Raw genomic sequence first — 22052 nt, 5'->3', positions numbered from 1 at the left:
CTGTCCAAGAAAGTCACACGTCACTTTAAGCACTGCCCGACAAATCCGATATTCCAGTAATAGGGTCGATGCACTCCTCCCCCCACACACAACTTTGCCATCGCACCTCCATCTTGACCAGCAGTACTATGCTCACAGCTCTTTGGTGTGTCTCCTCTAACAACCATTCTCCCTTCCCTGTTTCCATCTGGGGGGAGAGCATCACTAGCTGCAGTGTGGGGGGAGGGTTCTTTGTCAACATGAGCGAGCGCACACGTTTCTTCAAAGCCGCGAGGGTAGCGTAGCAACTATCTGAAGCAGGGATGCAAATGCAAGTCACGCGATGGTTAAAATGCAACCTTTGAAAGAGCAGTCGTGGCGCCCTCTCCAACTAGCCGAAGGTTGTGTGCGGAGATAAATAGTGCGAAGTTCAGCGGTGGTGAATGTGAACGCATTGTCTCCTAGCAGCACTAGGACGGGGTTTGTTAATATTTGTGCCTCTGGTAAAATCCACTCCCCCATCGCTCTCCACAGTTAAAGCGATAGATTTGCTGCTGACAGGGGCTCTATGGCACTCTTCTGGTGCAGCAGTAAGGAGGCTGCCTTATCCTCCCCTCACTAACATAACCACCCTGTGTGCCATTTGCAGCATGTTTGTTCTTTAGAGTTTTTAGGCTCCCATAGTGAAACCGGGGGGCAGTATGCATGTCATTTTCAAGCGTTGCTTCTTTTAAAGCTACGCTGGGACACCTAACTGTACAGCAAGATCTCCAGAATGAATAGTTCACGTAATGTAGTAAAACTATTCACACTTCACCAACAGCTAATGCACTTGCAGCAGAGTGCGCGCTCCACCGCCATGCAGAGCTCATCCTCCTCCTCCTCTAGCAAGTCTGGCATCGTCATCTCGCCCTTCCGCCTGGAGGAGCTCAGCAACCGGCTGGCGTCTCTGCAGCAGGAGAACAAGGTCCTCAAGATCGAGCTAGAAACCTACAAGCTCAAGTGCAAAGCCCTACAGGAAGAGAACCGTGACCTGCGCTAGGCCAGTGTCACCATCGTGAGTACAGGTGGCGCGGGGTTGGCGTCACCGTTATGAGTCCGTGCTTGCGGGGGCAGTGTGTGCTTGTGTCTTCCCTCTTGGTGTCTCTGGTGTTTTCTGTGCCTCTGTTCCCTGCTTGTCATCCCGGTTTTTCTGTGCCTCTGTGTGCGTGGCTGGTTGTGTGTGTGTGCGTGGCTCTGTTTGTGTGTGTGCGTGGCTCTGTCTGTGTGTGTGCGGCTCTGTCTGTGTGTGTGCGGCTCTGTCTGTGTGTGTGCATGGCTCTGTCTGTGTGTGTGTGCATGGCTCTATCTGTGTGTGTGCGTGCCTCTGTCTGTGTGTGTGCGTGGCTCTGTCTGTGTGTGTGCGTGGCTCTGTCTGTGTGTGTGCGTGGCTCTGTCTGTGTGTGTGCATGGTTCTGTCTGTGTGTGTGTGCGCGGCTCTGTCTGTGTGTGTGTGCAGCTCTGTCTGTGTGTGTGCGTGGCTCTGTCTGTGTCTATGTGTGTGTGTGTGCGTGGCTCTGTCTGTGTGTGTGCGTGGCTCTGTCTGTGTGTGTGTGCGTGGCTCTGTCTGTGTGTGTGTGTGCATGGCTCTGTCTGTGTGTGTGTGCGTGGCTCTGTCTGTGTGTGTGTGTGTGCGTGGCTCTGTCTGTGTGTGTGTGCGTGGCTCTGTGTGTGTGTGTGTGTGCGTGGCTCTGTGTGTGTGTGTGGCTCTGTCTGTGTGTGTGTGGCTCTGTCTGTGTGTGTGTGTGTGCGTGGCTCTGTCTGTGTGTGTGTGTGCATGGCTCTGTCTGTCTGTCTGTGTGTGCGTGGCTCTGTCTGTCTGTGTGTGTGTGTGTGCATGGCTCTGTCTGTCTGTCTGTGTGTGTGTGTGGCTTTGTCTGTGTGTGTGTGTGTGTGTGTGTGTGGCTCTGTGTGTGTGTGCGCGACTCTGTCGGTGTGTGTGTGTGTGTGGCTCTGTGTCCGCGAATACTCTCTACTACTCTCTAATACTCACCTATTGCCATTGTAAATGACAATAAAAAATGAAAATGTCATGAGCAATGCCAATAGCTTTAACTTTAATAATGCCGAGACCATTGCATTGTAAATGCTTGTTATCAATTTGCTTCGTGAACCAAATGCCCTATAAAATGTGAGGTTGGTGATATTATTGTAAGGACATGCGCGGTAGGTAGCAGCCTGGGAGGCCGTGACACAGCTGAGAGGTTAACATCTTAGCCCTGAGCTACTTCTACTTTGGACGTGCTGTTTCCATCCAGCATCTACGGGCATGTCTACTTATTCATACATATTTCTTTTAGAGCTCGAAGCAGAAGAAATGCAATGTTTGGGTGCTTCCCAAGTTTTTTTTAAGAACACGACACATTGTGCATAAAGCAGACATCGGGATATGTTACGATTGAAGCAGAGAAGAAACAAAGTGCATATAAAGGACTTTATTTTCTTTGTATATCTGGTTCCCACAAAATATTTACAAGAAACGTTTTTTTTCTTCAAAAGAAGGCTTCCTGTAAAGTTCTCTGTTGGACAGTGTTTGTGTTAAACCGAACACATGGAGAAATACAGCCTGGCAGGGGGCCATGTCACACAGGGTCTTTAAAACTATAGTGAAATGAAATGGGTCATTTGAAGGTTTCCACATTTATATCAAGGGCTTTAAGGCTTGTCTCTGAGGTTAACTGTGGGAGAGTTTACTGCAAATTGATATTAGTATTTACTCAAACAGCTACTTACTCAATCAGACAATCTCTCACACGTTTATTCTTTGGCACACGCATTCACACACACTTGCTCATAGTCTCACATATACACTCGTGCACCTTCACACTCATCCATTCACACACTTTCAGACTTATCCACCACTGGCGTAACGAAACTTGAGGGGGCCCCCTCCAAGGCACTTGGAGGGCCCCCCTCCATAATCAATCATGAGCTCTCCAGCCACAGTATTGTGCTGAGGAAGCTCCCTGGGCCTAGGGGGGCCGCCTTATGCCACTGTCATCCACCTGTTTACTGACTCGCCTATCCACTCAATTACTCACGCATTCACTCACAAACTTGATCGCTTTACACTCTGCTACTTCCCTAGTCAGTTACACATTTATTTGCTAAATACTCAAATATACTTACACTCACAGTTACTCACATACTTAGTCACACAACCTCGTATTCCCTTACTTAGGGCCAGATGTACAAACATTAGGAATACTGATTTCATAATTGCGATTCTCTCCGCATCGCATTTAGGAAATCGGTATTCCTAATGTATGAAACTCATTATTGAGTTTCATTCAGGGATTCCTTGTGGGTCGCAAATTGACCTACCTCATGAATATTAATGAGGTAGGTCGCAGTTTGCGACCCATTAGGAATCACAGCCATTATGGGGAGGGTGGCCTGATGAGGTCAGCTGATCATATCTGTGATTGCTTTTTAATAACACAATTTTTAGTTTAATGCAGCTCTTTTTCCTTTAAGGATAATGGAATGTGTCTAAAAAGAAAAAAAATAACCCTTGAAGCTTCATTTTTCAAGAGTAGGCAGTGGTCTATTGGACCACTGCCTGATCTTTAAAAATAATATTATTTACATTCTCAAACAAGAAGGGGTCTCTTGCGGACCTCTTCCCATTTGCGAATGGGTTACCACCAGTTTTAAACTGGTGGTAAAGTTTTAATGTTTTGCGACCTGAAATCGGTCGCAAAACAGTAATACATACCATCCTGATTCAAGTATTTGCAAGGTGCACCCTAAACACGCCCCTTTCAAATACTGTATCGCAAATGCAAAATGAGATTTGGTAATCAACCAATCATGCAATTGTGTAAGCGCCGGACGTATTGTGTGCTCTTGTGCTATTAGGCATCTTAAAGTGAAAATAAAAGCCCTATGAAGTGGCCAGCAATGACCGCGTCATATCACTTTTTTCTTTACTTTAAGCCATGTTGCACAGCAGTGCATGCTGCTGTGCAACATGTAAAAAAATGTAAAACATGTAAAAAAAAACATTAACAAAACCAATACATCTTTTCCAATGTTTGTTTTTAGTTTATGGACTCCTGTAATGCCCTGGCCTGTGGGCTACTGTGCGGTTGATAATTCAAACGAATATAAAATTACATACATTAAAATTAGAATGCAAGCAATTTAATTGCATTAGTGATTCCAGTCCTTACATTTGTGACTCCAGTTTTGAAAATGAACTACTTGTGTTTTATGGTAAATGCTGTGCAATTCATTTTGCTGTTAGGTCAAGCTTCAAGACCTGTTTTATAGACTTTGTGGGCTTCAAGTCTTCCCATTACTTTTCATTTGTTTGTTTCAGTGTCCCTTAAAACTCCTTGTTTCGAAGTGGTTTATCTTTCCTATTTGTCCCTCCTTTTCGTGGGTTGTTCACTCCCACTGAGCAATGCTGCATCACTTGCACCCTTCCACTTGTCCCAATATTAGCATCTGTTTAGGGGCTACTTTTCCCTTTCTCTAAGAGATTTTACACAGTGCTCAATGTATTCAGTGGCTTCGAGCTACAAATTCGGTAAAGAGGGCAGTAATGTCCCACAACACCCTCCTTCAGCCCACCCCCCTTTCTGTATGCAGCAAATGAACACTTGGATAATGGTATAAACAGGCCTGCACATATTGTTCTTTTTTTGTCACATTTGCATGATGTTTTCCAAGGGTGCCCTGCGCGCAATGTCAGTCCAGGCTTCCCTCTGCAGCGCTGCGGGACGCTCCTGGGTACTACTTGTTTGGCTTTCTAATTGCGCTCAGCCAATTGCTGTAAATCAAGTCCTTATCTTTGTTCTTCTCCCATCCCCCAAACATCCTCCTCCTGCTGTTGCTTGATCCTGACTGCTTTTCCGGTGCTTGTCCGACCATCCCAGAGCGCTAAAAATCAGGGTGAGACCTGGGAGTTTGAGTCTCTGTCATCCTGCACTGGAGCCACACAAGCCCCATGCCTCTAGCCCAGCCCACCCGTCCATTACCTTTGAGCCACCGATATAACTATATACATTGCTTGGTGCATATGTAATATTTAGTGATCAGTGACTTAGTTGAGCCAGCAGATCATCTCTGTCCCACACCATTTCTTCCTCCCCCCGCATAACAACAGAGCACTGTTTTGCATCACATGACTGCGCTTCCTTCCCACCCCTCTCCCTTCTCCACCTCCCACTTATCTGACCATGCCGTAATCACATGACACTTCTTCTGTTCTCTACTTCTTCAGTCACAGCCCTGTGGTGCAGAGTGTCTCCACTGCGGTGCCTGTTCATTGTGTCCTCTTGCCCTCCCCAACAGTGTGCACTGCGAGACCCTCTGTACATCAGCAAGTTCCCTCCCAGAGTGCTGCGACCACCCTCCAGTGAGCTTCATGTCTGTAGAGCCCACGCTGTGACTGACTTTTTTTGCTTTTTATGTCAGAGTTTACCCTAACGATGCCATAAGGTTCAAAGAGTTGTGCGATTGAGAAGCTGCATTGCTCCCAGCCATCATGCTGCAAACTCAATGACTGAATGCGAGCATTGCTAGGGTTGCAGCTGCAAATGCAATAGGATTTATTTGTCATTAACCAACTCACTTTCCCTTCTCTCATCCTCTTTCGACAGCAGAGGCAGTGATGACAGCATATGTAAACACTGCAGTAGTTCCTGCTTGCATGCAGTTTAGAAGAACAGATTTGGGGTTCGCAGGGGCCATGAGCTGGCTGTACTGATTCCGAAAGTTTAGAGCCAAGACTTCAGAAAAAAACACTAAAAAGCTTATTTTTTCACATTCCATTTTTTGGTGCCATCTACTATTATATATCCCACTGACTAACACCGGCCCTCCTGCTTTTCACCCCCACCTACCATCCTGATATCCCCTCTCATTCACCCCTCGCCCCTACCCACTTTCCCCTCCGAGTGGCAAAGCCAATAGCTCTCCCATGGGCGAGACCTCTTGGCTTTGCCAATGCTTTTCTTCTTGGTTGCTGAGCAGGGATCAAAAATGGTCATGTTCTGGTAGCAGATGAGAGTGAGGTGTTACAGTAAGGAGTAGACTGGAGTGTAGAAGGTGTAGTGTCTCTGGGGCCAGAGGGCTGCTGCAAGACCAAGAGAGAAGCTTGCTCAGGAAGGGAGTCAGGCAAATATGCCTTCATATAATAGGCACACAGCAAGATTGACTGGGGGCATGGCGGGGAGGGGGGGGGGTCCATTCTGGATGCCTTGATGGCCTCAGGGTCAGGGAGGCAGAAGGAGGTGGAGGATAGCCGGGAGAGTGGGGTTCGCAGCGCAGATGGAAAATGGCTGGCATTTGTGGGTCCTAAGGTAACACAGTAATGGAGTAGAGTGTAGCGTGTGCTGATGCACTGCATATCTGGGTCTGATTCTTTCACTTCAGTTTTGCCAAAGATGTAGGGGCAGGTATCCTGTAGTCTGAGTTGGGACAGGATAGTGGGGAGCAATGATGTAGCAGGCGGCTTAGGGCAGGATTGAGGGAGTCACGCTGGTGGTGATTGGTGGGGAAAGGTTTTAGAGTTAGGTGGGTAGGGTAGTGACTGAGGTGGGTGCAGGTGGATTGTGACTGAGGTGAGGCAGGGGGTGGGACCAGGTGGGTCATGACCAGCTGAGTACAGGTGATTAGTGAGAGGTGTAGGAAGAGATGTGGGTTGGGCTGGTTGTGTCTGGATTGTGGGCAGGGCTTTGGAGGTCGGATGGATCATGATTGGCCACTTGTATTTGGAGGCAGGTTATCAGTAATAGAGGTGGGAGCAGGTAGCTAATGACAGAGGTGGGAGCAGGTAAGTAGTGGCTAAGGGGCAGAGCGGCAAGAGAAAGGTGGCTAGTGAAAGGGGGCAGTGGGTAAAAGCAGGCAAGTAGTGGCAGGCAAATAGTGGATGAGGTGATGTCAGTGTTGCAAGGGGCAAGTGTTAGGGAATTTGTGAGAGGTGTGGAGTGGGCAGTTAATCTCTGTGATGTGGACCATGATGTGACAGCTAGACAATGATATGTGAGGTAGGGATGTGTTTTGGGCAGGAGCCAGGGTTGTACCTGATGTGGAAACATGTGGGCAGTGGCAAAGGTCTGGAAGTTGAAAAGTGCCTAAATTGGGGACTGGGGCATAGGAGGCAGCTTGGTGGTGAATGAGGTAAGATGGTAAGAGAGGTGTGGGTGGGCAAGTAAAGAAATAGATGGGGCTGCTGTTTGAGGGCAGGTGGGCAGCTCCTCAAGTGGGTGGGTAGTGAATGAGGAGGCGAAGGCAGGTCGAAATTAGTGCCATATTTAGCATTGCTGGGATCCCAGCTATCTCAGCACCGGCTGTCTGTCACCGAAGGGTGTGGGCAGGAGGTTTATCTTCTTTGAGATGAAGCTTGGCATTCAGCAAATGTCGGAATCTGGCACAGAGCAGCATAGAGTGACAATAATGTCCCCCTCCCGATCCGTGTAAATTTACTATCCCAGGTCACCATCCTGACCCCTGTCACACTCCCCACCCATGTCATGCTGTACATCCCTACCACAGACACCAGTGCTTCATTCTCAGTCTGTCACTCTCTTTATTTCTGTCTCCATTCCTTTTCCTCTTAGACTGCCAGCCTCTTTCACACTTCAAAACAGTCCCCCTCCTTGTCTCGGTCATATACCCCGACCCTGTCATTCTTGCAATCCTGGTCCCTTTTCCCACCCTGTTATATCCTTAGTCCCTGTCACTTCACCAGCTCTTGTCACGTACACAAACCAGATCACAGTCCCATACTGACACCCTAACCATGCCTGTCACACTCCCACTCCCTGTCATACTGAAAGTACCTCTCACTATCTACATTGCTGTCACACTTCTAGTCCCTGCTCCCCGCTCCATCCTCATCGTCCACTGCACCCCTGTCATACTCCCAAACCCTTTCACCATCACTGTCACTCACATCGCCACCATTACCTTCCCCAATATTGAAGAAACCCTAAGCCGACCCTAATGTTCTCTTAAACTACCGACCGATTTCTTTGTTGCCATATTTCGGAAAGATATTGGAATCCTTTGTTAATGGACAGCTGGTGAGCCATCTTGAGAATTAGGGGCTTCTAGATCCTTCCCAGTCGGGTTTCTGTGCCGCTCATAGCACGGAGACAGCACTGGTTGAGGTCACAGACAACATCAGGCTGGCCCTAGATAAACATCAATCAACAATCCTTGTCCTGCTTGATCTGTCTGCAGCCTTTGACACCATCTCCCACTGCATTCTCATCCAACGACTGTGGAAGATTGGTGTCAGAGGAAAAGTCCTAAAATGGTTTACCAGCTATCTATCCAATCGTACAACTGCTGTACAAAATGGCAACAACATAGCAAATATACGGCCGGTTAAGATGGGTGTTCTGCAGGGCTCCATTTTGAGCCCTACGCTTTTTAATATCTACATGACACCCTTGACCAGAGTGATTAAAGCGTTCGGCTTTGAGGTCTTATCCTACGCCGACGATACCCAAATCCTAGTCACTCTAGGCCCTGATCTCAACGAGACTAAACTTCGCTTCAAAAACTGCATGATCGAGGTCAAGAACTGAATGGGCATTAACCATCTGCAGCTTAACGGCAATAAAACCGAGACCATGCTTTTTGGCAAAGCCGCTGAACACTTGGCCCATGATTGGTGACCAGTACAGCTTGGCGACTGTCCCACCCCCAAGGAATCGGTGCGGAACCTGGGTTTTTACATGGATAATAAGCTATCCATGAAAACCCAAACTAACCACATCGTAGGAACCTGTTTTGGTCTCCTGCGCAGCCTGCGCAAAGTCTTCAAGTGGATTCCAGCAGAGGCACGAAAACCCTTAGTGCAGGGTCTAATTATAAACAGGTTAGACTACGGGAATTCGCTCCTACTAGCGATAAACAAGCACCACCTGAAAAGACTACAGGTTCTTCAGAACACTGCAGCACGGTTGGTTTTAAACCTTCCCCGGAGATCGCCGTCTGCCCCATGCCTCAGAAGCCTCCATTGGCAGCTCATCATCAGCCACGGTGGTTGTGTGCGGATGACGAGCTGAGCTCGTCATGTAACGCTGCTTTTTCAAATTTGCAGCACACAGCGGGTAAGCCGCCGCAGCGATGCGGTTAAAACGCTATGTCTGGTTCACAAACACATGTATGGCAACGGCCCAAAATATTGGTCCCATAAGCTCACATGGTACGCGCCCATAAGGCAACTCAGATCTAGTACTGTGTTACTCCTCACTCCTCTGAGAATACAAACTTCCAGAAATGGGGGTCGTGTCTTTTCCTTTCTTGCCCCCTCCTTCTGGAACAAAATGCCCCTGAACCTGTGCACTACATCAGAACACAGCTGCTTTCGTAAGAAGCTGAAGACATGGCTTTTCGCAAACTAAGCTGTCCCCTCTCATCAGAGCCGTCTGCAAGCGCCAAGAGACTCTTTGGATGTGATATGTGCACGTTACAAATGCCTCTGACTTGACTTGACTCGTCTGTTCGCCCTCTCCATACCTATAACCCTACCTGTATCATTTCACTTCCTTGCTCTCTGTCCTAGTCAAGTCCTTGTCACATTCCTGACCACATCACTGACCAGTAGTATGCTAAGCCAGGAGCCAGTTAGCCTTGGACCATCTCTTTCTTTAGGAGGCGCCCTCCTGACACAAGGGTGGCAATTCTTAGCATACTCTGGGCATTTCTTATAGCAAAAGTCTGCTGACAATGCACAGCGGAGCCACCGTTTTTCAGAGCTTTCTTGGAGAGAGTAAACCCAAATACCCCCGGTCCCATTCTACAGGACGAAGGCGTTGAACTCTATATCACGAGCACCCCTTCACAACCTGTCTTTTTAGAAAGGTGACGTACACATTCTGCTCTAAAACGCGGGATAATGTATGAACCAGAGCTGCGTCTAAGCCGGAGAGTGGGGGTGCTTCTGGGGGTAATGGCTGGCGAGTAAAGAAATGCTGCGTCTGCAGGTCAGGTCAAGTGGCCTCCACTTGAAAGAGCCCTAATTGATTGCGCCGGGACTCCCAATCCACCCAGCCCCGCCCTCCCTCCCCTGCAGGCAGAGTATGGCGTGCACGTCCACTGCCAGAGCCCGCGTGCTCCTGGCAGGACATGAACTTCACATCTTGTGCGCGCGTTTCAAACATCTGCCTCGCGTTAACAGATGAGGCGAAAGGCGCTTCTTCCTTGTTGTCAGCCCCCTTAGTTCATTCTTGTGGTACTGACATAGTGCGTGCAATGATAAGCGAGAATTGAACTCCTCTTTAAGAAAACATAAAGGTAAATTTAGCGCCACATGGACTCATCTTTTTAGTCTGGGAACAACTCCAAGTTTGGAACGTTCTTATCTTGAAAACATTACACAATACTCGGGGAGCAAGCAACCGAAGTTTACTCGTCTGATTTTTAGATACGTTTTCCAGATTGCATAAAGTACAACTTGTCTAGCCTTTTCTAGCTAGCGAAGTCAGCTGGATACGTACCTCAGTGGGTTATTGTTCCTGCTGAATCTCTCTATACAACCAGCCTATCGTGTGTTCAAATCACTGAAGTTCTTTCCCTAGTCTTTTCTCAGTCTGAGACTAACAAAAAGTGTGACTTTAAGTTGTTTAAAAAACGATATCATTCAAGTGCCTAGAAGACATTCCATTTATGGCGGCGCTACATAAAATGGCCAATACATTACAACTATAAAATAAATAAAATAGGACCAAGTTTCATCGTCTGACGCGGACTACAAAAAAGCAAGAGCACGCGGAACAACTCTCCAGACGTCTGCGTGTATTTTCAAGTTGTAATTCCTGCTGACAATGTAAACTGTCTTCTTTCGACGGGTGCTTTGTATCACAGAAGAGACGTGTAACGCATAGAGTTCTCCAACCCTACAGGTGGCTCCAATCCTTCAAGGGGCCCCATTCACCACTATATGTAATCATTATCTGTGGGATAGGGGACGCTCTATCCCCGCCCCCCCCCCCCTCCCACATTCTGCATGGGGGTGAGAGTGTTTTGGCGTTATGGCACTCTCGCAGTGCTATGCTACAGAGCGCCTTGTCACCAAGGCTTAGGCAGACCCCATGCAGCGCAGGAGGGGGGGGGGGGGGGGCGACCCTTCAAGGGCCCATGCAGGCAAGACCAACGAACACCTGTGAGATATGGGAGGCTCATGGACCCCTCTTCACATTCGGCAGGGGTGGAGGGGGCATCATTTTGCGTTACGCAGCTGTCTGTCATCCTATCACGGATTGCCAGGCTCCCCTGTCTGTCAAGTTCACCTATATAGTACACTTTACAAACGGACTTTTTTCTACGCACTAATGGCAGGTGCTTTTAGCACACAGGGCAACGGAGCGCATATTTTGTTGCAGGCGCACAGACACACTTTAAATGATACTCCAAGTTAAACGAACCTGTGGGATACAGATGTCTCATTTTATACCGTAGTTACGGCCACACATAAAACTTTCGATATCACTTTAATTTTAATTCCCTCTTCCACAAACTACACAAGTATAAAAAAAACTAGGGATCGATAAAGACCCCGACAGCCTTAGAGTTGTTAGTTTACTTATAATCTCATTCAGAACAGAGGATAAAGTCTCTTTCTTAAGGGAAGGGGGCGACACTTTTGGTTTCTTGATATATTGAGACTCTTCAATACTGCACACATCTGTCTCTGAACAGAATATGAGCTACTGTGGCTCTCATCTGAATCTGGAAAACCAGCAGCTAAAACGGATCCGTGGATTGATGCAAACATTCCCCATGTCTGTGTTTGAAAACCGAAGGTCAAAGGTTCGAATCCTAGTTGGTGCATTGGGTAAAAGTAGCATGTGCTATTTATAGTGCTACGAGCTTCCAGTCCGTGACAGAAAGAGCACTAAAAATAAATGATAGTTTGTAAAATGTTTTACACTCTTTTTAAGATAGTTAGTTTGAAAGATCTAGAAGCTGAGTTTATAAAACACATGAGCCCGTTAGCAATCGCAACTCTCCCCCCAAAAATACGAGTTTGAATGAAGGACGACAAAGGCACCCCATTCCACATGCAATCAGAAGCTTTGACTGGTCCAGGGGCACTTACGTTGAGCAGCTCGCGGTCCCTCTGCAGCTTCCTCCTCTTTCACCAGCTCTCTTTTGCCGGCTGGAAATGTCCACTTTCCTGCCTTGTCCTGAGCTCCCGGGCCGGCATGCTCTGAGGTGCTCCTGGTATGTACAACCCGTCTTGCAGAAATTCGGCCAGACTTTCTCCCGGCAGCTTTCACTAGCCTTTGAGGAAACGCCCCATCCCACCCCAGAGCACACCCCCTGCAGGCAGAGCCATTCCAGGCGGCGCTGGTGATATCACAGGCTTTTGTTGTAACCCGAGAGCCGGCATTCCTTCCTTCCTCGCACTGTCAACAGAGGCAGCGAGGGGGGCTGGCCGGGGGCTGCTGGAAAACGTACTTTTGGGGAGAGAAGTTTAAGTGTTTCTAAGCTTTAGACAGTACACTACTGTCAGAAGATGCTCACGTATATTTGTGACTGGAGTGTATTATTTATTTAGCGATTAATCAACTACCTGAAGCGCTTGCATCTTCCGGAATGTGCGTAATCTTCATGACGTAGTGATTCTGATGACTGTGCATTTATTTCCGAGGAACATATGTCTTGTTGTGAATCATTTTATTGCATATTTCAGCTCCAACCCACCAATACCATAGTTAGGAAACGACCACTCTTTAGTTCCCTAAAAGCCACCATGGGTTATGCTTATGTGCCTGTATGATATGTGTATGGTGGTGTTCAGGGCACAAGTTCTATAAAAAGAAGTGGGCGGACTGGCCAAGTTAGGCAGTATGCAAGTGACCTCATGAAGCGTGCCAACACAGCATGTGACGTCACGACACATTACATACCACATGGCATCACAGGAAGTGACCTCTCTGGAAGACTCTGCATTAGGATGAGTAGCGCTATAAAATACATCAAATAGTGCTATGTATTTTGTTATTTGTGTAAATACTAGGACAGACCATCCCATCTGACGTTCTTACAGTGCATGCACTTTTATACAGAGACTGAAAAAAGTAAACAGCATGCATCCTTTAAGTACTTGTGAACAGATAACAAAGCTGTGCGCTTTTGTTTCCTCTCCTGTGCATTTGCATTTGTGAGGTTCCAGGACACTTCCAGGCCCATACTCGATCAAAAGGAGGCCTGATGGCCCCTTACCTTCTGCCTTTATCTGTGGCACAGCTGGAGGAGAAAAAGAAGCCCCCTCGCTGCCTGCACATTGCTGCTGAGAATGAAAAGCAGACAACACGCAGGAGCTGCTGAAGGTGTCCTGGTGTCTGAAAAGACACTGGGATAAGTTAAACATATTTCTGTGGGGCCCTACTTCTTGGCAGGCGGGACGGCGTCCACCCTTTGAAAATAGAAGGTGGACGCTGTGTACCCACATGTACCCTCGATTCGTACCCTGGTGGTGTTGAAGATGCTAGTGTTTGTGTGATGTGTGTTTGATAGCGTGCATGTCCACATTAGGTGGTGTGTGTTGGTATGAGGTGGTGCTTGTGTTAGTGTGATGGTGTGGGAGTTTTTCAGTGTGTGTGTGTGTGTGATATAGTGTGATGGCGTGACACAAGTCTATACAGCAGTATTCGAGATAGCATTACTTTTACAGATATGTTTCCCAATCATATTACATGCACATGATGTTGATAAATGAATTTAGGAAAATAAAAGAGTACAATCAAATGTTATATCTGAATTGACCAGTCACTAGTCGTTTAGTAAATATTCAACAATGACCTCTTTCTGTAGTATGAACACTTCATAGATAACATTTTTTAAAGTATTTTATTTATGATCGAACATAAGTGGCTTCCCTATTCCCCCATGTGGGAGTTGAGCCCGCTATCATAACTCTATTAATGAACCTTCATGCCCACACCACAGCAGCAATCCGATAATCACAAGGAAGGGGGGCTCACTGATTATTTTAGTTGCACCAGGGGATCCACCAAGGTTGAATTCTAGTCCCTTGTTTATTTACCATCTAAATTAATGTATTACAAGCTGCCCATATCACACTACATTCAGATTGCCCACAAGTGGGTAGGAAAGCATTGCCATTTCTTTTATACGCCGATGATGCAGGGCTGATGGCATGCACACCTAAGTCATCCTCACCATTCCCTCAATCTTGTACCACCCCTCCTTTCCTCTTTTGTGGCCCAATTCTTCCATCTCACCTGCCCTCTTCTCCGTCTTCAGGAGACGTAACGCAATGGTGGCATAAATATAAAAGCCTTCATTTACATAACATGTGTAATCTTTGACTTGATGAATTAGGTACAAGAACTACATCTGGAATTTATAAAGCCCATAAAATCATAGAGGTATCAAAGCTCTATAACTGACAGGAGAAATCCAGGGAAGCCAGCAAAAGCAGTTAAGGTTGCAAAAAGAGCCCCCAAGCTATGATTAATGGGTTTGTCTCTTTTATGGACGGGTTGGACCTGACAGGTAACTTCACAAAATCGTACGTTCTGGAAGTTGGCCCTCGGGCGACTCGGTCGAAAACATTTAAGGCAGGAGCTCATACTCTAGTGAAGGTCCCAGCTTTCCCCTACCTGGGAATTTTATTTGACGCAAGAGTTAACTGTAAACAACTGATGGAGGGAAAGTTGGGCGACAATAAATCCATGGGAGCCATAGCCAACTATGCCCACAGATTGGGTTCTTGGTCCCCAAGGGTGATTTTAAAGTTATACCATTCTAATTGTGTCTCCAAGGCTCTGTATGGTAGCGAGGTTTAGGGGTACATAGTGGCAAATAAGGTACAGCTCCCTCGAAACAAGTTTCTGAGGTGAATCCTGAAGGTCCCACAGGGCCCCCCCCGTTCACCGTACACGAAGAATTAGGAGTCAATTATGTAGCTGATTTGGTGGCAGTGAAGCCCTTGTTGTGTTAGGTGAAGATATAGTCTAGGGATGAGGGCGAGTTTAACCGCACAATTATTTTAGATTGTTTGTCACTAGATCATGCACTTAAAATCCCCTGGTTACTATATGTAAAGGAGTCATTGGAGGCCTTGGGAGGGCAGATTTATTTTTAAATGTGACACACTGAGGCCTCAGGTCTTGAGAATAGTAAAGGAGCTAGCGCAAAAACACTGAGCTCATGAAACCAGCGGTGAGAGGGTATGTATTGCTAAAAACATTGCAGAGAATGGAGCAATATCTATTTCCATTATAAGCGCTTCCTATAGTTTTTTTGTAACTCGATTCAGATGTAATCAGCTCCAACGTCTCTGGGCGTCCCCGTCCGGTTTCTTACCCTCAAACGTGAGAGGGCCCTGTGACTGCGATGCTAGGTCTCCACAGGACACCTTACATTTTGTCCTTTGTGCAAATATTTTAGCTATCCCAGGAGATTGTTCCTTAAGCCTCTTTTAAAAGCTATGACATTTAGATAAGCCCTTGTTGCACTTACGTACTTACATCTCTTGCCCAATGATCACATCCTTTATGTTGTCACAAATTTCCTGAGAGCTGCTTTTAGATCAAGAAGTTCAAGATGCGACTGACGGCTGTTTAGACTCTAGGATTTTGCACAATTTTTTTTAATGAATCATAACTGTAATGATGTGCTTTTTATAGAATGTTTCTTTTTATCTTTTATGGTTGTAAATAATTCTGAATAAAAATGCATTTATAATTATTATATTACCCCATGTTGTCATGCCCCACTTTTATTAAAAAACTACAAATGGCAGATCATTTACTGTAACCACATGGTGAATGTGTTTTGCGAAGTAGTAATTTGCATACCAGTAATGTGCAGTTGAATAGTAATGCAAGACTTGAGTATGGGATATCTTGATCATTACACTATGTAAGTGTCAGATTGCCCTGTCATCATTGTTGAACATAGGTAGGACACCTTCCTACACATAACCAATCCTCCTCTGCACACAAAAGGATGGCTGGATTGGCACTAAAGTGTGAAACTTAGCGCCATCGCAGGGGGAAACGCAAGGCTGCACCACATCCTTGTAAATATGGTGCAGCCATGCGTTTCCGAAGTGGCAAAGCATGTCGTTAAGCCCAGGAGGCTAACGACACACTCTGCCACTTTGTCGTACATATGGCCCTAAGTTTTGTCAGCGTGTCACCCTACATAGGCTGCTGCATGACTGCAGTAGCACTACCAGAACTTACAAAAGAGAATATAGGACTTTGTGGAAAACGTACATTGAAGGCTGGGAACAACCGAACACCCCGAAAACCTCCAAACTCGGCCAGTTCAACTTCCTTGTTTCCAAAGAAGAGCTTTTTGACATGAATTTCAGGGCTGCAGTGTGACCGCCCGATCATTGTGTGTAGCCTAACTCATGGAACCTACAGGGTTACTCTTCTTGGGATATTTTTTTAACTCAAGAATAGTTTCGCAAAGCCAAGTAAAAAACATTCAGCAGAGTAAAATCCATTTTGCACCTGACCATGTTCAATGGGTAGTTGAGGACATTTTCTCACTTTGTTGTGTTTTCATCAAGTGTTTTTATCTGTTATAAATCTTATGTCTATCTATTAATGCCTGAAGATGTAGCGAAACATGAGGAAAAGTATATTTTATGAATTTTGTGTTATTCTGTTAAATGAATTGTATTCTGTAAGTTAATGGCACATTTGTGAATAAACATACCGACCAACTTTATCGCCAATGGACAACATAGAATGCCTTCTTCATCTGTTTTCCCAGAAATGTGTTTTTTTCTTTATAGGCTTTGATCTCCTCCTCCCAATTTCTTTTTATTTGTGTAACTTGTCTTATGTTTTACTTTTTAAACAACCTGCTAAGGTTCTTTTGAGTCCCTTATTTCTTAAAAGCATTGTTAGTTGGCTAGTTGTACATAAATATTAAATGAGCAACACCTTGCTACTTGAGATAAATTGCAAAGAGCAGGACAAGGACTGGTTTCAGAAATTAGTTTGCCACCGATGGTCAGAGTTCTTATTCTTTGTGGCTACTCACTCACGCCTCAACCAGATCTTTTGCTTCTCTCCCATGTATCTCAAAACTCGGATTTTATACAGAGGATGTGCATATCAGACACACAGATTACTCCTGCCAGATATCCAACTTTTTTTAAATGTATCACTACAATAGTGTTGCCCCAGAGAAGATAAAGTGGTGCCATGCAAATATTTTATACTGGCTCAATATTCCATGTATTAATTTAAGAAGAATTGTATCCGACAATAAATATATCTTCTGGGCCTGACATTTCTTCCAACCCAAATAGTACATAAGAGAAAACCAAACGGTCCAGTGTCAAATGGTGGCATGAGGCAACCTTGCTATGACTCTGTGTTTTGGTGTAAATGAATCTGCATGTTGGGTATTTCCATGTTGGGTATGTTTGAGGATTGAAACGATCCTCAGTCCTGGACCAGTGCACACTATGGTAATGTCTTGCTTTTTAAGCAGCGCAGCCTCATGTTATCACTGTGCAACTCCAGTATCTGTGCTCTTTTAGATGTTTTGGAACGAAATTCGTGGCTTTGGGTTTTATCTTGATTTTAGTTTATACATTATCTAGTTAACATAACTGGCTATTACAGACTGAGGGTATTTGGACAAAATATCGAGTTACAGAAATATTGGAAATAAAAGATCGTAATGCAAAAAAATCGCGATGCAGCAATATTGTTGTAAAGAATATCAATTCGTTTCAGGTAAGTTATATCACTGACAACAATAACCTTATTGTTAGTATCATGTTCAACAACAGAGACATAATTAAATCGTTTTTTAAATTATCATTATGTATTTTAGTGTATATATTAATTGTATGTGTTATTATTGTTTGTATAATTAATACTAATTTAAAATATAGTTCGTAATTTTAATTGGTTTATAATTTTTCATTTAATTGCTAATAGTAATTAATAGTGTCCTAGCAGATTTCTAGGTTTATGAGGGTAAAGGGTTGGAAGTTAATTAAGTAAAAATAAAAAAAATAATGTATTAATATTTATCGAATTGATTATTAACTATGTAACTTGTGTAATAATTATATTTTTCAGTTATATATTAGGTGCAGGGGGCTGGGAGTTTAGGATATAGGGTGGGAAGAATATTAAGTAATAATTAAATACCAAATCATTATTAATTTACTATTAATTATTACATTGATTACTAATTATGTAATAATTACATTTCTTAGTTATATATCAGGTGTGAGCAGCTGGGTATGTAGGGGTGTAGAGTGGGAACTCAATTAGGTAATAATTAGCAATCAATTATTAATATATAATTATGTAATTGATTATTCATTATGTAAATTGTGTAATAATTATATTTTGAAGTTAACTAGTAGTTGCAGGCTGCTGGATTTGTAGGGATATTGGGTGGGAAGTTAATTAAGTAATAATTAATTAACAATTGATTATGATTAATTAACAATTATTTAATTGATAATTAATTATTTTTATTTTGTTATACATTTTTATTTTAGTTATAATTTAAGTGTGGGCTGCTAGGTTGTTGAGGGTATAGTGTGGGAAGTATTAAATACATACATTTGTTTAAAATTGATAATTATTAAATTGTGCAATAATCATGTAAAATGTTTAATTGTTTTTTTATTTTATATATTTAAATATTGTTTGGGTTCATTAATTATGTTCATATTAAGAGTTTTGTATTTGTTGTAAATTAATAGGGGAGTGGAAATAGTAAATGTAACCCCGCCGAAGTCCAATGTTTTCCCTACTGCTGCACAGACTGGAATGGGAATAGTAAATGTTACACCTCCGAAGTCCGACACTTTCCCTACTATTGCACAGATTGGAATGGGACTAGTAAATGTAATCACTCCAAAGTCCAATGCTTTTCCTACTGTTGCACAGTGTGGAGTAGGAATAGTAAATCTTACCCCTCCGAAGTCCCAATCTTTCCCTACTGTTGCACAAACCAGAATGGAAATAGTAAATGTAACCCCTCTGCAGTCCAACGCTTTCCCTAGTGTTTGCCAGACTGGAGTGGGAATAGTAAATGTAACCCCTGATAGCCTATATATATATATCCAAAAACACACGTAGCTCCTTCCGGGGTGCAGGGACCCAAGAAGGGTGGCGTACACGCCGGCAGAGCGTATCGGCAATACTATCCCAAATGCTAAATCCAATGAAGGACGCTCTCAGGATAAAAGGCAGGACACCAGTCTTGTTATTCCAAGTTTATTCCACAACATTTTTCAACTGTAAACAGCCTTGATCACGTTAAAAGTGCACATTGAATGCAGTAACTGATAAAGCTTTGAACGAGTACAAATAGTTGAAATCAAAAGAGGACATGTCCATAGACAAGCACTTGGCGACCAAGATGTAGTGGTCAAATACATACTACATTGCATATCATAGACGGTTAGAATCCCAAATTGTGCACAAGGAAAATATATAAATACAGTAACATAATCCATAAAAGTAAGTGCTAAAAGTAGTACAGTGAGCTATTTAGTACTGTACATGTGCACAGACCAAATCCCACAGTCTCTCTTCCCGTGGAAAAAATCTATACCACGTCAATATTAAAGGGCGGGGCTAAACCGTTCAACAGTTGTCATCATGTCATCCTACATGATAAAATGTGTGCAACCTGCTCACTATGTTATGCTCCACAATGAAAACAATGAAAACAAATATCTGCCAATAGCGGGAGCCGCCGGAATATCTCCCAGTGATATGATGTACAAATGAGAGATAAAATGTAACAAATGCCATAATCACCACCAGCCGATAACCTTGGGCCCACTAATGTGGTATTACTAAAGGAAGTAACGGGTCTAATTTAATGCCAGCCCTAAAGGTAATCAAAAATAATTAAACTATGGTGCTGAGTAATAAAGGGCAAGTGCCCTAGCATATAGCTGTAACCAGCCCTCCTGGTGGTAGAGATAATAAAATGCGCAGTTTAAGGCAAGTTCCCTAGCGTGCAACCGCAGCAGAAAACAAAAACTCGTGCCTCTGACAGTTACCAACTACTTAAGCATCTAATATAATGAAGTGTACAAAAGTGAGGAGTGAAGTGACAGGGGAGCGAACGGTGAAAAGGGTAGGTTGCCTGTGTGGGTATGTAAAGTGAGTAGGCCCCTTCCTTTTCGCCTGCAAAAGAAACAAAGAAAGACAGAAATAGGTTAAAGTCATGTAACCAAATGTTATAAACACAAACATTCTCACAGTCAATTATGAGAAACATTAAAAACTTTGTTCTGATGCACACCCAGACAGGGAGGAAACTGAAAAATGGCAAGAAACCTCTTGCCACAGGAAGCCAATTGGAAACATAATGCAATCCTTCATCTCAGCAGACCAGACTGAAGGGAGAACTCAAGAGCCCTCCCTTCAATGTATAGATCCATATTCAAACCTCCTGGATTTTTAATTTGAAAATCAATGATGTATCCCGATTCACGTTGCCTGAGTGCAAGCACTCTGTCTCCTCCTCTAGGATTTTTAGGAATTTGTTCGAGAATCAGGTAACTTAAATCTGCTGTATTGGAGAAATGTTTGTCATAAAAATGAAGTGCCACCGGATATTTGAGGTCATTGTCGGTGATAGCCCTGAGGTGCTCGAGGACCCTTTTCTCCGCTGTGCATTTGTTGCTAGCAATGTACCATCGCTTACAGCTACACTTAATGGCATAAATGACAAAGCTTGTGCTACAGGTAAGAAATTGAATAATTTTCTTGGTAACGCCCCATATTCTAGTACTCTCCTGAATTTGCTGTGTCTACACGCTTTGCAATGGCTACAAGGGAAGAATCCTATGAGGCCATAGCTGGAGGTAGTGGGGTATTTAGTAATGTCATTCATAACCACCAGGTCACGGATATTTCTATCCCTTCGGTATGCTAAGTTGGGTCTCTCAGTTATAGTTCCACCTACAACCCCATCACTTTTCAAAATAACCCAGTGTTTGGCAAAGATAAGTTTGATTTTCTGTGAATCGGAGTTATAAGTGAGAATCATGCGTGTACTTTCACTCTCGTTCATCTTCTACCTCTGGTTTAACTTGCAGGGTAAGTGTTCTCTCCACACCTGCCGCCCTGTCCTTGGCTTTGTTTAAAACCCAATTAGGGTAGCCCCTAGTTCAGAACCTACGGATGATGGTCTTACTCTCCTCGGTATAGGCTGCAACATTGTTGCAATTCCTTTTAGCCCTCAGCAGCTCTCCATATGGTATACTCCATTTGAGTGCCTCTGGATGACTGCTGAGGGCATGCAGGACACTGTTGCCTGCCGTGGCCTTCCGAAACAGAGAAGTACATACTTTCCCTTCTTTAATCTCAAGGCAAACATCAAGATATTCTGCTTTAATGGCATCGATGTTACCAGCGAGGAAGATGTTATACTTGTTAGTGTTCAGTTTCTTGATGACTTCTTCAGCCTCACCCTTAGAGCCCCACCAGATGATGAATAAATCATCAATGTAACGTAGCCACATGATGACTTTCTGAAGGTCCTCTTTGAGGGTGAGGCTGGCAAAGATTTCTTCCTTCCAGTAGCCCATAAATAGATTGACAAAACTGGGAGCAAAATAAGATCCCATTGCCGTGCCAGTATTCTGCCTGTAGAGGGCGCCGTTAAAGGCAAAAATGTTATTTTTAAGGAACAATTCTGTCATTTCGATAATCATGCGACTACGCTGCCGACACCTCAGTGGTCTATGTCTCAAAAAGTGTTCACATGCCTCAAGACCCTGCTGATGATCGATTATGGTATATAGGGAGTGTACATCACGGACAATGATGAAATAGTCTGGATTCCATGCCAGATTTTCCATTTTACACAAAAAATCCTTCGTGTCTCTTATGTAGCTAGGTAATTGCATGACAAAATCCCTTAAAAAGTGATCAACATATTTGAAAATATGTTCAGTGACACTCACAATGGATGATACAATAGGGCGCCCTGGTGGTCAGTCCTGTCCTTACGGAGTTTACGATTCAGAAAAGGGGGTGGTGATGAACAGAGTGTCTGAATTGAGCAGACCACTCTTA

The 22052-nt window shown here is 44.3% G+C and overlaps 1 protein-coding gene across 1 annotated transcript in view; it reads right to left on the bottom strand.

Moving 5' to 3' along the window:
• LOXL2 (lysyl oxidase like 2) overlaps nt 1–12261 on the bottom strand; it is a 445269-nt gene extending 433008 nt beyond the window's left edge. Inside the window, exon 1 of the mRNA XM_086943561.1 lies at nt 12083–12261. The gene's annotated coding sequence lies outside the window, so the exon portion shown is untranslated. The remainder of the gene's footprint in view (nt 1–12082) is intronic.
• Nucleotides 12262–22052: the final 9791 nt, after the last annotated feature.

Source organism: Lissotriton vulgaris, chromosome 11 (genome assembly GCF_964263255.1).
Source record: "Lissotriton vulgaris chromosome 11, aLisVul1.2, whole genome shotgun sequence".
Taxonomy (NCBI): Eukaryota; Metazoa; Chordata; class Amphibia; order Caudata; family Salamandridae; genus Lissotriton; species Lissotriton vulgaris.
The sequence above is the reverse complement of the archived record's forward strand: the minus strand, read 5'-3'. Positions and strand labels throughout refer to the sequence as shown.